Source organism: Acanthochromis polyacanthus, chromosome 4, assembly GCF_021347895.1.
Source record: "Acanthochromis polyacanthus isolate Apoly-LR-REF ecotype Palm Island chromosome 4, KAUST_Apoly_ChrSc, whole genome shotgun sequence".
Taxonomy (NCBI): Eukaryota; Metazoa; Chordata; class Actinopteri; family Pomacentridae; genus Acanthochromis; species Acanthochromis polyacanthus.
In genome coordinates this window covers 281,471-293,558 of record NC_067116.1, presented here as the reverse complement: position 1 = coordinate 293,558, position 12,088 = coordinate 281,471, and the positions used below count along the sequence as shown (strand labels likewise).

At 39.2% G+C, this 12,088-nt stretch overlaps 1 protein-coding gene across 1 annotated transcript in view; it reads left to right on the top strand.

The window, feature by feature from the left end:
- Positions 1 to 12,088, top strand: part of LOC127533707 (NLR family CARD domain-containing protein 3-like) — a 258,303-nt gene that overhangs the window by 37,414 nt on the left and 208,801 nt on the right. The gene's annotated exons all lie outside the window — the stretch shown is intronic.

Here is a 12,088-nt window from a genome sequence, read left to right as displayed (position 1 = left end):
AGAAATGACACTCTCAGACAAAGACAGTGTGCTGGGTCTTTATGAAAAGAAGAGGGCAAATGGCAAAAGAGTGGCTCAACTACTTGAACCGATGGAGACCATGAATCAGAGAGAAACAGAGGTTTTCAATCACCTGCAACGTTACATAAAAAGTGTTGATCCAAGCAAAGCAGAAAAGATCCTTCGGTTTTGCACTGGTGCAAATGTAATTTGTGTTGAGAAGATTAAAGTCTCCTTCAACGGACAGAACGGTCTAGGAAGAAGGCTTGTGGCTCATACTTGCGGCCAACTACTTGACGTCCTATACACATACCTCAGTTATCCAGAGCTCCACTTGGAGTTTGACAATATTCTGTCAAACAACTACCTAGAAATGGACATTCTGTGATGTTGCACATGCCGTTCCTAACCTTGTCCCTATTATGTCCTTAAAGGGATAGTTCACCGAAAATGTTATTTTCACCTTTACTTTTATTTTTCAACTTTTTTGGGTCTATTACACACTCCATGGACACCTGAGGTCATTGATATTTCCTAAACCAATAATGCCCCCAGTGTTTCCCTTTAAAAGAAAAAAGTCTGTGTGTCTCTATAGAGATTCTGCTCTGCCTGTTGCATATTATTTTGCCGTCTGGGCATACTTTCATTTAATTATTACAATTATTATTTATTTATTGTTATTTTATTTTTTTGCATTCTCTTTTGCATGGACAATTCATGGCTGCAGGTGGCTATATCCTAAATTTAACAGCCGCAGTGAACTTTTATTCAACCAGAGATATAATGGAGAAATTTATAGCATTTTATAGCTGTCAAAATGCCAGATATAGTTGGGGCCCTTTGCAAAGTAGCTGCGCCGTCGTAGACGTCTCAATTTCCTCGTAGAAACTCCTTCACTATAAGATAAGTGAAAGGCATTTTGAAAGAATCCCTTTGTGAAAATGGATATTCTCGGAGCAAAGAGTACTCAAGCTTATCTGAATTGGTAGATTTCATCAGTGAACCAGGGTCATCGAAACTCCTGTGGTATTGATCTGCCAAAAGCAACCGGACATCTTTTCTCACTCTTAGGCTATGTTCCCTGCATTTACACACGTGGACAAAATTGTTGGTACCCCTCAGTTAAAGAAGGAAAAACCCACAATTCTCACTGAAATCACTTGAAACTCACAAAAGTAACAATAAATAAAAATTTATTGAAAATTAAATAATCAAAATCAGCCATCACTTTTGAATTGTTGATTAACATAATTATTTAAAAAAACAAACTAATGAAATAGGGCTGGACAAAAATGATGGTACCCATAACTTAATATTTTGTTGCACAACCTTTTGAGGCAATCACTGCAATTAAACGATTTCTGTATTTGTCAATGAGCGTTCTGCAGCTGTCAACAGGTATTTTGGCCCACTCCTCATGAGCAAACAGCTCCAGTTGTCTCAGGTTTGATGGGTGTCTTCTCCAAATGGCATGTTTCAGCTCCTTCCACATATGTTCAATGGGATTCAGATCTGGGCTCATAGAAGGCCACTTTAGAATAGTCCAACGCTTTTCTCTCAGCCATTCTTGGGTGTTTTTGGCTGTGTGTTTTGGATCGTTGTCCTGTTGGAAGACCCATGACCTGCGACTGAGACCAAGCTTTCTGACACGAGGCAGCACATTTCTCTCCAGAATGCCTTGATAGTCTTCAGATTTCATCGTACCTTGCACACTTTCAAGACACCCTGTGCCAGATGCAGCAAAGCAGCCCCAAAACATTACTGAGCCTCCTCCATGTTTCACCGTAGGGACAGTGTTCTTTTCTTCGTATGCTTGGTTTTTGAGTCTATGAACATAGAGTTGATGTGCCTTACCAAAAAGCTCCAGTTTGGTCTCATCTGTCCAAAGGACATTCTCCCAGAAGCTTTGTGGCTTGTCAACATGCATTTTTGCAAATTCCAGTCTGGCTTTTTTATGAGTTTTTTTCAGCAGTGGTGTCCTCCTTGGTCGTCTCCCATGAAGTCCACTTTGGCTCAAACAACGACGAATGGTGCGATCTGACACTGATGTACCTTGGCCTTGGAGTTCACCTTTAATTTCTTTGGAGGTTGCTCTGGGCTCTTTGGATACAATTCGAACGATCCGTCTCTTCAATTTGTCATCAATTTTCCTCTTGCGGCCACGTCCAGGGAGGTTGGCTACTGTCCCGTGGGTCTTGAACTTCTGAATAATATGAGCCACTGTTGTCACAGGAACTTCAAGCTGTTTAGAGATGGTCTTATAGCCTTTACCTTTAAGATGTTTGTCTATAATTTTTTTCGGATGTCCTGGGACAATTCTCTCCTTCGCTTTCTGTCCATGTTCAGTGTGGTACACACCTTTTCACCAAACAGCAGGGTGACTACTTGTCTCCCTTTAAATAGGCAGACTGACTGATTATGAGTTTGGAAACACCTGTGATGTCAATTAAATGACACACCTGAGTTAATCATGTCACTCTGGTCAAATAGTTTTCAATCTTTTATAGAGGTACCATCATTTTTGTCCAGGCCTGTTTCATTAGTTTGTTTTTTTAAATAATTATGTTAATCAACAATTCAAAAGTGATGGCTGTTTTTGATTATTTAATTTTCAATAAATTTTTATTTATTGTTACTTTTGTGAGTTTCAAGTGATTTCAGTGAGAATTGTGGGTTTTTCCTTCTTTAACTGAGGGGTACCAACAATTTTGTCCACGTGTGTATCCAGCTATAGCCAAAAGTTATCCCAAAACCTGCACTTTATTATTATTTGTTGTTTATGTTTTGGTTTTCTTTCTGTTTTCAGTGAGCTACTAACAACTTGCGATGGAAAAGAAAAAAATATTTCTACTGTATAGAGCGTGTGCATATTAAGTAGCGTCCCACAAGCACTTGAAGAAGCTATTTCTCTGAGGACTGAAAACAAGGCAATCCAGAATTCTAAGATTTATAAAGCCCCACCAACACTAGATCCTTGATTGGCAGTGAAGGCACCTTCCAGGTAGCTGTCCATAGTGTCATCTGGGCCTCTGACACATAGCTCACAATGAAGCTTTCGGACATGGCTGTTTTTGGTCCCAAGATCAGCCTTCATGACTCTGGTTTCTTGAGCAGCACTCCAAGCTTGAGTTGGAAGAGTAGAGCATAAAAATATGGGGCATTTAGCGATCAAATAAAATCAGTATTCTTCAACCCCTTCCTGCCTGTGGTAGCATTTGGCAGGCCACTTCCAAATAGAGATGGGATTTATGGCTCTTTGAGGGGAGCTGGATCTTGGTGAGCCATTCCTTTCAAAGAGCCGTTCAAAAAACTGGCTCATTTGGCTCATTTTTATATTTACTACATTTTAAAAAGCCAGTCTGGCCTTAACTAATTTAATCTTGGAAATAATCACTGGGAGGAATGAGTTTAGATATCCCACCAATGTGAGTTTGAATTCTTCTGAAATATTGATTATAACCTTATTTGACACGTGTGGATTAGATTTTAAAGTCTGCCACTTTTACTGTTGAATGTTGAGTTTTCAGGTGTCTGTGCAAATTATTTGTGGAGCCTGACTTAGAAATATTTTTTTGACAAATACTGCATTTACCCTTACTGTCTGCCACGAGAGAAAAGTGCATCCAAATGCTGCTTCGTTTCCTTAATTGGCTCATTTTGTCAATGACGACTGACTGACTCTCCCATGGGCGTAACCACCATCTCAGAAGTGAGGGGGACAAATTTTTCAGAGCGATTTATCATTCTCTTACATTTAATTGCACCGTCCTTAGTGGCTAAAGAACCACATAATCCCTAACAGCCACAGTACAATACCAGGGGACCAACTAGGCTAGTTCTTTAAACTATAAAGTATAAAACGTTAAACTATAAAATCTAAAGTTTTAGTGGCCAAACTCTAGTTGAGTTGACAACAATGTCCCTTGAACATCTACTGGACGAGTAGCCAAAGGTGCCAAACACTGAACATGAAATGATCAGTACTGCCTGGTTTCTCCCTGCAATAGATATCTTATTTTCAGGAAGTTATAATCTCTCCTTACCTGTAAAGACCCTACATCCTTGTCCCTGCTGCTGGCCTCTGATCCATCTCCTCCCTGACTCTGCTCTTTCTGTTATGGCAATAAACATAAAAAAATGTGGTAAGAAAAATTCTGAAATAGCATTAGGAAGAGTAAAAATTGCAGTAGAATTTAACCTCAAAATCACTTTAACCCATAGATACATATTTTTTTCTCAGCCACTTATATATCTGCAGACCCTGCATGGTCAACATTACTGCTGGCCGCCGCCTCTGGTCCATCTCCTGCCTGACTCTGCTCTTTGTTATGGAAATAATCATTAAAAAATCTGAAAATCAAAATTCTGAGATAGAAGGAGTAAAAAATAGTTGTAAATTTAACCACTTTTATACCATAGATAGCCTATTCTTTTTTCTCCTCCCTGACTCTCCTCTTTTGGGACCAAAAGACTTAAATACATGGAGAGCAATTGTGAGCACATCTTCTGCCCAGAAATTAAAGAGGACTGGGTTTATTCCAAGAATAAACTAATTAGCAGTAATGTAACAGAGGCAGCCACATTTGAATTATTGGTAACTAGCTTAACATATTGATATATCGCCACGTTTTACCTTGTCATCATTTAGCTAACAAGTCTAACATTGTTTGCATCCAACAAGGTCACACAACTTACACGGTTTGTTTGGAAAGAACTGTGTAAAGTTTTTTGCTTCTTGCTACCTCTGGCTGGTTTGCTAAACATTACTCCAGACGCACGTTCAGCACTGCTCAGCACAGCAGCACGTCTCCTGTGGAACACCTGCGTTAGCATGCGCTCATGGTGCATTCAAAGACGGCTCGGGAAAACACGTTACTGGATGCTTCTTCTTCTTCTTCTCTCTTTTTAAATGGCGGGTCGCAAACAACTTAAGGTGCATACCGCCACCTACTGCACAAGAGTGTGTATCATCATTCAGTCATTTCTATTTACCTATTTATATCTTATTTAATAACCCTGTGTCCCTCAGGAACACAAGTAGCGCCCTCCTCCCTTTCCTTATCTCTTCCCCCTCTCCTTCTGTTCCCAATATTCGAACTAGGCTCCACTTCCTACCCGACTCCTTAACTTTCCTCTCCAACATTTCCCTTTCCACTGAAAATTTCCTACACTGCATCACCACATGTTCCACGGTTTCTTTAACTCTGCATGTTTCACATAAATCATCTCCTCTTTTCCCTAACAGATACATGATATTGTTAAGCCCAGTGTGTCCTACTCGTAAACGTGAGATGACAATTTCTTCCCTCCTGCTCCTTTCTTCGTAGATATTAACTTTCACTGATTTTTGAATTTTATGAAATCCCCTACCCTTCTTATCTTCATCCCACTTTTTCTGCCATTTTTCCAGTCCTTTCCTTTTAATTATTGTTTCCCCTTCTCCTCTGCCTAATTGAATATGCAGTGCTATTTCTCCCTTAAGTGATGCTTTGGCTAATTTGTCTGCCATCTCATTCCCTTTCACCCCCTCATGTGCTGGTACCCAACAAAACTGTACATCCACACCACCCCGATGTAGTCTAAATAGGCTATGTTGTATTTCCATTAGAAGATCTTCTCTGTCTGAATTAGTTGTCTGAATACTTTGTAAAGCTGCTGCAGAGTCAGTGCACACCACCACCCGTTCTGGTCTGACTTCCTCCACCCACTGCAAGCATACAATAATGGCCACCACCTCTGCTGTGTAAACTGATAACTGATTCGAAATTCTTTTAGATATACATATATTGAAATCTGGGATAAAAATACCAACACCCACATATTCATGTTCATTTTTTGATCCATCTGTAAATATTTTAAGGTGGCTGTAATAATTTTGCCTCACATATGTATTTACTTTTATCCCAGTTTCTGCCCTACACCATTCTCTTTTCTTTTCTAAAATGCACATATCTACTTTTATTTCTGGGTACAACCATGGAGGAACATTACTTATTGGATTAGCTATTGCAAAATCCAAATTATCCATGTTGAGCTGTTTCACCTTATTATTTATCTCCCATCCAAAGCCTCTCCTTTTAAATGTGGAATACTCCCAGCACTGTTTTAATGTATTAGTCACGGGGTTCTCACCTCCATACCCTTTTAATTTTACCCAGTAACTTAATGCAAATATATCTCTTCTTATCTCCAGAGGTACTTCTCCTGCCTCTATTATGACTGCATTAGTTGGTGTTGTTTTAATGAGTCCTGTACAGATTCTCAAAGCCCTATATTGTAACCTGTCTATTTTTTTGAGAGTAGTTACTGCTGCCGCTCCATATATTATACAACCATAATCTATGGCCGACCTCATCAGTGCTTTATATATGTCCAGTAATGCTTGTTTGTCTGCTCCCCAATTACACCCAGCAACAGCTCGTAAAAGGTTTATTGATTTTTTACATTTTGCTTCTAAATGTTGAATATGAGTTTTCCATGTATATTTATTGTCCAGCCATAGACCTAGGTACTTAAACTCAGATACTTTCTGCAAAGGTTGCCCATACAACGTTAGATTTATATTATTAATCTCCCTTTTATTTGTTATTATCATGTAACAAGATTTACTGACTGAAAGTTTGAACCCCCATTCATATGACCACCTCTCTACCTCCTGAATCGCATCCATCACATTTTTGATTACATGAGTCACATTTCTGCTTCTCATCCATATAGCACCATCATCTGCATAGAGGGCTGAATTAATATTCCAATTTAGATTTGAAAAAATATCATTAATCATGATATTAAACAATATTGGACTAATGGCACTTCCCTGAGGAATACCATTTTCTACCTCAAAATCCTGAGACAACGTTGTTCCTACTTTTACCTTAATTTTTCTATCCGTTAAGAAATTTATTATCCAGTTATAAACTCTTCCACCAATACCCAATTGGTTAAGTTTAATGAGCAGACCATCTCTCCACACTGAATCATATGCCTTCTCAATATCAAAAAAAACAATAATCATAACCTCTTTCATTTTTAAAGTCTTTTCAATCTCATTACTCACTCTAACTAAGGCATCCACTGTTGATCGCCCTTTCCTGAACCCATACTGCCTAACATTCAACAATCCTTTCTGCTCTAAATAAAAAGCTAATCTATTTACTATGATTCTCTCCATCCATTTGCAAATATGTGATGTTAATGCAATAGGTCTGTAATTGATTGGATTTCCAGGATCTTTTCCTGGCTTGCTAAAAGGCAGAATAACTGCCTCCTTCCAACTCCTAGGTATCTGTCCCTCTCTCCATATTTTATTGAAAAGATTCAATATTATTTGCATTGTTACTTCAGGAAGCTGTCGGAACATTGCATAACATAGTTGATCTTGTCCTGGAGCCGTGTTACCTGTGCCTTGCAAAGCTGTTTTTAGCTCTTTCATTGTGAACTCCATATCCAATGGTGAGCTGCAATTCTCTTTTACTTCCCAGATGTTTCCATGTTCCCTAAGAACCAATTCTCTCCTTTCCCTGTGTAAATCATCTAGATGATCACCACTATGAATGGCAGCAAAGGTTTTCCCAAGTAATTCTGCTTTTCCTTTATCTGAAGTAATCACCTCATCTTCATTAATCAGTACTGGGGATTTACCTGAGTTCCTGCTACCATTCATTTTCCTAAACATGGACCACACCTGATCTACCTTGGTTTCTCTCCCAATAGTGGAACAGAAATTTCTCCATGATCTCTTCTTTGCCTCTTTAATTATTTTCCGAACACACGCCCTTTTTCTTTTGAACTCTATTAGATTTTCTTGTATCATATTTTTCATTAGCTTTCTAAAAGCCCTGTTTCTTTCTTTAATTGCTTTAGTGCATTCCTCATTCCACCATGGAACTACCCTTCTCCTACTCCCTGTTGTTTTCTTAGCAACATTCAAGTTTGCAGAATCTATAATATGTTCTGCAACCTGTTTAGCATTATCCTCTATATCACCTTCTAGACTGATGAGGCCTACTGTGACTTCACACCAATGTTTAAATTTCCTCCAGTCAGCTTTATCAAAGCACCATCTCGTAAAGGTGCAGCCCATCTGTTTGGATACCTCTTTATTAATTTTAATTAGTATTGGAAAATGATCACTACCTACCAGAGACTCATTCCTAACTCTCCATTCACAACAATTAGCTAGCGATTCAGACACTATTGTGAGATCTATACATGAAAGGGCACCTCTATTTACATCAATTCTAGTCCCTTGTCCATCATTAAGACAAATCAGTGACCTTTCATCTAAAATTTCTTCTATTATTGAACCATTTCTATCCGTATGATTACTACCCCATAAGGTATTATGAGCATTGAAATCGCCACACCATATTTCTCCTCTGTGTGGATTACCAGCTAATTGTTCTAACACTTCTACCTCCAGATTTTTACACGGGTTGTAGAAATTTATTATCTTAATATTTCCTTCAGTTCTTCCACTGCATATTTCAAGGCTCACACCCTCAATATCACTAGATGATGGTATCCTCCTGTAAGCTAATCCCTCTTTAACAAAAGTAGCACACCCTCCACCACTCTGATTTCTAGTCCTATCTTGTCTAATTGAACTAAATCCAGGAATTATAAAATCTAAATGGGGTCTCAACCAAGTTTCCTGAATACATATAATATCTGGGACATTATCTAGTGAATAAATATAACTTTTGAGTTCTTGTCCATTAGCTATAAGACTCCTCGCATTCCACTGGAGAATAAAGAGGACCATAATTGATGTTTTACTGTTTGTCCATTTCCAATTGCTTCCTCTGCTGATAATAACGCATGTATTTGGTCAGCTCTTAGATCTTTCATTTCCAAGAACTTTCCTGCTGCTTCCACAATAGTTTTGATTTTATCACTTTTCCTTGTCATTTGTGTGGCAACATTAATGGTATGGCAGATAAAGGCCACAAACTGAATTTTATTGACAACTATGTTATTTTCTCCAATATTACATTTATGACTACAGTCACTCTGTACAGGATTCTGAATTTGGCTCATTCTTGTATGTGTCTTGTCTTGCCGTGTTTTCCTTTGGACCTGCTCACTTACAATGTTTTGATTAGTTCCCTTCACTCTGACTTTCTTGAGTGCTTCTGAGTATGACAGCTTTTCTGTTATTTTAACCCTCTGAACTTCTCTGGCTTCTTTTTGAACTATACAGCCTTCATAAGCTGCACTGTGATCCCCACCACAATTGCAACATTTAACTTTAGCTTCTTTTTCACATTTCCCATACTCATGCTGTCCTCCACATCTAGCACATCTAAGTTTACCATTACAGTGTTTGGCTATATGCCCCATTCTTTGACAAGCAAAACACCTGAGGGGTTTTGGAATAAATTCCCTTACACTGAAATTTATGTATCCCATTTGCACTGATCCGGGTAACTCTTTCTCAAACTGAAGAATCACAGCTGTGGTATCTTTCAATACTCCATCCCTTTTATTTTTATTCTTGTTACCTGAGCCACCTTGCCTCCTCTAATTTCTTTTTTAATGTCTTCCGCCGTCATACTTAACGGTACTCCCGTAATGACACCTCGAGCACTCGCCAAAACCCCAGGAACGTGAGTTTTCATTCTCTCCCCAAGTAAGGTGTTCATGCCGAGGATTTTCTCTTGTTGTTGCTTACTGTCTGCATGAATCATAACTTGTTTGTTTTTCATGAACCTCGCGAACTTGATTTTGCCAATCTCATCCTCGATTGCTTTAGTAATCTTTATCGGGTGATAATGACCACCATCTTGATTGAACTCAATCACTACCTTCCATTCACTTGTTTGTTCATATTCAGACTGCTTTTGAGGACTACGCCTTGACTTTTTCCTCTGATTCGGTTCTACTTCACTACCATCAGACCAGCTTAACTCCCGTTCTTTCCTGTTTCTCTCTCTAGCAGCCCTTTTCTGTCTAGCAGATCTGGATATCATCCACTCCATTTCATTCTCATTAACACCATCTGACTCAGCTGACATGATGATACAGTCAAAGTACAGTTTATGCGACCCGCCAAACAATTCGCTCCTACCAGCCAAAAATCTCCTCCGACATGTGACGTTAACCCCTTTCATCCGCCGACCAATTACTGGATGCTAATAATGGGTTTAGCTGTTGTAACGGCTGAAAAAAGTGCGGGGGACAGAGGGGACAGATGTGGAAAGTGCGGAGGACATGTCCCACGCATATCCCGCGTCCGTTACGCCCATGGACTCTCCTCCTCCTCATTTAGACCGCTCGCTGCTGCTGCTGCTCTCCAAGGCAGGGGGCGTTCACTGTTTCTGTGTTGTTGTTGTTGTTATATTTTTTTACTGGCGCACTCACGTGAAGGCAGCATGCACAACGTGGCGTGACGCTATTTGCATAGCTAATAAGCACCGCGCAGCTGGGCTGCGCTCCTCCCCATGTAACTGGGGGGAAAAAAAAGAACGGTTCCCAGCTGCGACTCGGTTCCCATCGTTCATGTTAACGAGCCGTTCAAAAGAACCAGTTCGTTCATGAACGTCACAACACTACTTCCAAAACCCATTCAACAACACAATGGTAGAAGTTCCACACCCTACCCACAATTCTGCTTCTTCCATGTCTTTGGGCAAAAAGGCTGGTGGCTGCATATAGGTAGTATGCTAATTCTTATGTAATTGGACAAAAGGAGGTGTTAAGTCAAAAACTATTACCACACATCACCTCCTTTTCCAATGTAGTGGTACAGAAAGAGAGGCTGTGGCAGATTGCTGCAACTTCTTTTCAGCGTTTGTGGAGAAAGGGCACGTACACACCAAAAGCAGGAGGCTGCATGATTTGCGGATTCCACCATTGCATTTCAATGGGTAATGAGCGGATTCCTGGTGCTGTGGATTTTAAAAGTTGCAGCACCAGGAATCCGCTCGTTACCCATGGAAAAGCCACCTACTTCTGGTGTGTGCGTGCCCTAACACCTTGTTGCCACATGACTGAAATCCCCTTATTAATGGCCTTTTTTTGTGAAAGTAGTTGTGCTGACTTGTGACATAATTTGAAAAAAAATTACTTTCCACTCCAAATTTCTTCTTTATAGTGCACTACTAGTGATTTGGGTTGTTAATGTTACATAGTTGACCACTACCTGTCAATTTGACATGAATCCCACGTCATTTTCTGTTGCATTAGTTTTGGGTTTTCATATTTTACATAGTGTCTTCTGCAATTGCATCTGCAAAAAAGATGATGGCATGGCAACATCCTGTATGGTCATTGTATTTTACAATAGCAAATGGATGACTTTTGGCCGCTTTGTCTTAACTCTAGAACAGTCTTATAATTAGGTTATCTGAGATTAACAAAGCCATCCTTTATTGGATTTTTTCCAATCTGTCCAATATGCTAAAATGCACCCATATATATAATGTTTGTTCTTAAGGATGCATAGCCATGATTGAAGCGAACATGTTTAGAACATTAGTGTTCGTTCTAGCTGATGTTACTGCTCTGTTGAGCAGTTACAATGTACAGTTGAGCAGTTACAATGTACAATTGTAACATTTAGTTTGGCCTTTTTTATTGCTTGTACACTGCAGTTTAGCACAGCACTTTTTTTTTTGATGTTCCAAAATATTTGGCGATTTAACACTGACTAAATAAAACACTGTCTAGAAAGTGTAGTAACACATTCTCATTCCTCAGACACAGACTAGACAGAAACGGACTAACTTACCAAAGACCATTACCTGGGCTTGAGCTGTGTGTCATACCAACTTTTTAGAGAGATAGATTTTTTTCTTTTATTCCCTTTTTTCTATTATATCACAGTCAGTGTCATGACTTTTGAATCTTATTGCTAGTCTGGGGTTTAAGTTAGTTATGTAAAGAAGTCTGCTTTTATGAGCAGCAGTTACGCGTGAGACAGAAGGGGGCGTCGCAAATTGGTTCTACAATGTATGTGACGTCAGACTGTATGTGACATCATCATACATACAGATATATAATATATATTAAGAATATAAATAACTACCTCTGTCCACTTCTGTACACTGTTCTAATAATCAAGCCTATTCTTTCGTGGGGTTCATAA